The 5846-nt window shown below is 37.2% G+C and overlaps 1 non-coding gene across 1 annotated transcript; it reads right to left on the reverse strand.

The window, feature by feature from the left end:
- Positions 1-2684: 2684 nt before the first annotated feature.
- Trnak-cuu (transfer RNA lysine (anticodon CUU)) lies at positions 2685-2758 on the reverse strand. The gene has a single exon. It is a non-coding gene; the product is annotated as a tRNA-Lys (tRNA).
- Between the last annotated feature and the right edge of the window lie 3088 nt (positions 2759-5846).

Genomic DNA, 5846 nt, shown 5'->3' on the forward strand with positions numbered 1-5846 from the left:
CAGTAAAATTGGGAAGACGGGTCTTCCGATACACATCTCTGATATGTGAAAGTATTATTGAGGATTAACAATGTCTTAAATGATAAACTGATTACAATGAGGAATTCTTCTGAGATATATAAATACATATATATGATATAGATATATAGACACAGATATGTGATTTACTGTTTTACATGAGTAAAAGACCAACACAGTTTCCTGACCACTGTAGAAGCCATGCCCTGAATCACTAATTTGAAACAAAAGCAGAAACAAAATGTGCAAACAACAGAGCCTCACAAAGGTTCCTATCTTAGAGTGTCAAAAGTTTTAAGTCATAAAATTTTCCAATGAGCCTAAAATAATAACAATAGCCATTATAACCAACAAGAACCCGACCCTAACTTTTAGCTCTCCTTTTTTTCATTTAAAAAAAGATTAAGATAAAAGAGGACATAACAAAACAGGTCAGAACAGAACAATTTAAGCAAAATAGTGTTTCACCAGAAGACAACCCTACATAACAGTAGCTACCATAGTATCTCTTTCCTTGAAATATTTGAGTATACCTTCATACAGTATATTATCAAACATAAAAAGACAATGTAAAATCATTAAATAGAATGGAAGTATTACAGGATATTCAGAACCAACTAACAGAAAATGAACAATGGTTACTATATTATCTCCTTGTCCATAAAAAATTTTATTTATATTATCACATAAAATAAAATCCAATAAGATACAACATGATAAAACCGATGGAGACAGAAGAACAAAAGCTTGGTGGGACTTCAAAACAAGATGATGTTAACTCAGCACTAGCTATTATAATGTCTTGCTTTCTTCAAAATAGCTGTTCATACCATCACAGACAATAAAATCAAACAACCCAGTGTAAAACCATTCCAACTAATGAATGAAAACATTATAAGGTTTCAAACCAATATAATGGGGAATCATGATTACCATATGCTTTTATGTATTCTTACCATTTCTTACACTGGGGAAACTATTCGGTATTTATACATGTGAGTTTGATTTATTTTACTTATGAGTATGGCCTCAAGCTGCATCCATTTAATTATAAATATCTCAATGTGGTCATTCTTTATAGCTGAGTAGTACTCCATTGTATAAAAATATCACAACTTTTTTATCCATTCCTCAGTTGATGGACACTTAGGTTATTTCCAAGATCTAGCTCTTACAAATTGTGCTGCTATAAACATGGGTGCATGTATATCACTGTGGTATGATGTTTTCAGTTCCTCTGGGAATATGCCTAGAAGTGGAATAGCTAGAACTACCATGGCCAGCGCGGGGAAGGAGTCAGGCGAGAGACTGAAGACGCAGGGAGACCGATTGCTCAGGAGGCAAAAGGCGATTTATTAAAGGACTCTAGAGTTTTTATAGTGTTTCAAAACAAAGAGCAGTACAAGTCACTTTAGGACACTTTCTTGTGCATGCAGCAAAGGTAAACATGTTCCTGGGCCCATGAGAAACTTCTTTGTTTATGTTATGAAGCTATTCCAGGTTCATATTAGCGCAATGCTTTGTCTAGAAGGCTGAGGTTACTGCAAGATAAGGAACTGGTTGAGGTCCAGCTTTAGTGTGTGGTTTTGCACACCCATTTACTGTCAGACCCCTGGTTCTTGCTCCCAACATATCCCCCTTATTTCTTAGACAAAGCGTCGCATGGGAATTTTGTTAGCAGTTGATTCTAATTTAAAACATTTTAAGTCCAGATGTACATTTCTCATTTGCTCAACAACAACTCTCACAAGATATGGAAAAATTGTTATCATGGCAATAAATGCTAGAGCTCCAATCACACAGATCTTTGTAACATACAGTATAATTATGACGGCACAAACGCCATGAGGGTCTATATACACTTTTGCTTGGGTATTTTTGTCTACATTTGGGAATATGCTCAGGGGGATTGCCTTTTTCCACTCTAGTTTTACTACTGTTGTGAAATATGTACATCATATCTATTTCCCAGTGCATTTCATTAGTAAAGTTTCCATCCCAATCAGAGTATCTTTCTATTAATGTACAATTTTCATTTGTTTTAGAAAAACATAGGGGTAATGAAGTAGACATTTTAGTGTAATTATATACAACAGAGATAGGTTGTATATGAGTGGAAGAAGGAAAACTTAAGACACCAGTATTTTTTACATAAACAGTAACATCATCATTGTCGCCCCATGACGTAGGGTGCAACAAAGGAGGATTAGGTACAAATGCCCAATAATTATCTGCCCACACAGGCATTTGAAATGTATGTAAAACCCAAATAATGTTTAACAATTGAGCCAAAAACAGAAGGGTTTTATCTCTTGTTGTAGGAGGCCTTCTGGTCGTTGTTTTCGTCCTCGAGGTCATGGTTAGTCGAAGCATCTTTCTGTGCAGTTTTTCTATCTTGTTCTTGGGCATGTCGTACACAACATTTTGGGATCCACCTGGGTGTATCAGCGTCTGTGGGAAAAACACAAACATACCCTCTTCCCCATATCAATACTGGGTCAGGGCCATGTAATAGATTAGTCAATGGGTCTTTCCAATAAGCCATTGGTTTGGAGGGCAAATCAGGAGACCAATGTCTCTCGACTGTAGATCTATTAGAAGCATCAAAAGTTAAAAAATTAAGAACATAAAGAGCATGGTTAAGAAGGGTTTTGGGAGAATACTTATACCATCACATGGGGCTCAAACCCACGACCCTGGGATTAAGAGTCCCATGCTCTACCAACTGAGCTAGCCAGGCTGCTTGTAACAGGGTGGCTCAGAGAGTGGTGGTAGAGCAGAGGGCAGGGGTGGGTATAAGGAGGATGCCACATTCTCTTGTGGATTTGGTTTTTTTTATAAAACTTTCTTGAGTTCTTTTTTCCCACTTATTAGACTCAGAGTCCCCTTTTAAACAGTCTTTAATTAGAATCCAAATCGGAAACACATCCACAGGAACTTTCTCAGGGCCCCAAGCACAATAATAATCCTTAATCTCTTCTCCTACTGCTTTCCATGTCTCAACATTAACCTTTCCCTGTTCTGGAAACCAGGGGCAAACTTGATGCACAAAATCAACAAACCGATGAATTTGGAGCTTAGCTACAGGAATGCCCCTACTCTTTAACAAAGAGGAAATAACTTGTTCAAAAGTTCCCGTTCTGAAGGCGGGGAGTTACCCATTTTTAATCCCTGCGTATATGCCACTCCCTGCTACTTTGGTTTTCACTTACCCGGGTCCTCCTATCAGCGGTCTTCTCGGAACTCCTGATTCTCCTTCCACTGGAAGAATGCTCTGAATGCTTGTGTTTTAAGCCCCATGTTGGGCGCCAGATGCCCTGGCCAGTGCAGGGAAGGAGTCAGGCGAGAGACTGAAGACGCAGGGAGACCGATTGCTCAGGAGGCAAAAGGTGATTTATTAAAGGACTCTGAGTTTTTATAGTGTTTCAAAACAAAGAGTGGTACAAGTCACTTTAGGACACTTTCTTGTGCATGTAGCAAAGGTAAACACGTTTTTGAGCCCATGAGAAACTTTTTTGTTGTGCAGCCCAGGAGGTAAACATGTTCTTGGGCCCATAGAAACTTCTTTGTTTATGTTATGAAGCTATTTCCAGGTTCGTATTAGCACGATGCTTTGCCTAGAAGGATCCTGTTACTGCAGGATAAGGAACTGGTTGAGGTCCAGCTTTAGTGTGTGGTTTTCCACACCCATTTACTGTCGGACCTCTGGTTCCTGCTCTCAACACAGAACAAATGGGACTTCCATTCCCAGGGTTTTGAGAAATCTCCAAACTGACCTCCACAATGGTTGACCAGTCTACACTCCCAACAACAATGCAGGAGAGTTCCTTTTTCCCCACAGCCTCTCCAGCATTTGTTGTTGTTGGTTTTATTGATCCTGGCCATTCTTTCAGTAGTGAGATGGAATCTCAGTGTGGTTTTAATTTGCATTTCTCTAATGAGTAATGATGATGAACATTTTTTCATGTATTTATTTTGCACTTGTATTTCTTCATCTGACAATTATGTATTCATCTCAGATGCCCATTTTTGGATTTGATCTTTGAATTTTGGGTGTCTGAGTTTTTAAAATTCTTTATATGTTTTAGACAGAAGTCCTTTGTCTGAAGGACAGTTCACTAAGATTTTTTTCCCAGTCTGTGGGTTTTCTTTCTATATTGGAGATTTCTTTTGACGTATAGAAACTTTTTAATAAGAGGTCATCCCAGTTATTGATTCTTGGAAGTATTTCCCATGCGGTTCAATTCCAGTTCATGAATTCTCTACCTACCCCTGTGTCTTCAAAGTTTTTACCCAATTTGTCTTCCAATAGATTTAGTGTTTCTGTTTTAATATTCATATCTTTGATCCATTTAGATTTTAATTTAGTACATGGTGATAGGCATGGGTCTAGTTTCAGTTTTCAGCATATGGAATGCCAGTTTTTCCAACACCATTTATTAAAGAGACTGTCGTTCTTCCAGTGAACCTGTTTGGCCCCTTTATCAAAGATAAGGTGATTGAATGTGTTGGTAGTTGTGGTTGTTCTTCTAATCTATTCCATTGATCTTTGGCTCTTTGATTCATTGATTCTTTGAATTGTTTTCTTAATTTCTGCTGCATTAATTTCTGCTCTGATTTTTATCATTTCCTCCCTTCTTTTGGCTTTGGGCTTGACTTGCTCTTTTTCTAGATGTTTGAGGTGTTGCACCAGGTTATTTATTTGTATTTGTTCTGTTTTCCCCATGTGGGAACTCAGTGCAATAAATTTTCCTCTGAGAACTGCTTTCATTGCATCCCACAGATTCCGGTAAGTTGTATTTGTATTTTCATTTGCTTTTGGTATTGTTTAATTTCTTCTTTAATTTCCCCTGTGACCCACTGATTGCTCAAGAATGTATTATTCAATTTCCATGTCTTTGTAGGGTTTTGCAGTTTCTTTTATCATTAATTTCTAGTTTCATGGCACTATGATCTGGTAACATGCATGGCATAATTTCAACCCTTTTGCATTTACTTAAATATGTTCTGTGGGATAGTATATGGTCTACTTTAGAGAATATCCCATGTACTGCTGAGAAGAATGTATATTCTGATGTTGTTGGATGGAACACTGTGTATTCATCTATCAAGTCCATTAGTTCACAGCTGTGATTCAGTTCTGTTATTTCTTTGGTGATTTTCTGTCTGGTTGATCTTTCCTTTGGTGTCAATGATGTGTTAAGATCTCCTGTTATAATTGCGTTATTGCTCATTTGATTTTTCATTTCTGTTAATGCTTGCTTTTTATAGCTGGGTGCTCTGGAATTTGGTGCATATATATTTAAGTCTTGAAGTTAACCCCTAACCAGTATATAATGACCTTTTTTTATGTCTTCTGATCATTATTGGTTTGAAGTTCAAAATGTCTGTAAACAGAATAGCTACCCCCACTCTTGGGGGGGTTCTTATTACATTAAGTATTTTTTTCCATCCTTTGACTTTCAGTCTGTGAGTATCCTTTTGGGTTAGATGGGTTTCTTGTAGACAGCATATGGTTGGATATCTTTTCTTGATCCATTCTGCCAGTGTGTTTCTTTTGATTGGTGAATTGAGACTATTTACATTAATACTTTTAACTATTATATATTGGTTTATTGTTGACATGTTATCTTTCTGCTGTTGCATCTTTATCTTTCCATTCTGTCTAATTGTCTGCTTTGTTTAGTGGTTTTTTCCTAAGTGTATCTAAACCATCTTTCATTATTCTTTGCAGGGTTGGCTTGGTGATGATGAAGTTTTTCAGCTATTCTTTGTCATGGAAGTATCTTATTTTTCCATCGATTTTGAAGGACAGTTTTGCAGGGTAC

This window comes from Cavia porcellus, unplaced genomic scaffold (genome assembly GCF_034190915.1).
Source record: "Cavia porcellus strain 051 isolate PalLab524CR breed Dunkin Hartley unplaced genomic scaffold, mCavPor4.1 scaffold_10, whole genome shotgun sequence".
Lineage (NCBI taxonomy): Eukaryota > Metazoa > Chordata > Mammalia > Rodentia > Caviidae > Cavia > Cavia porcellus.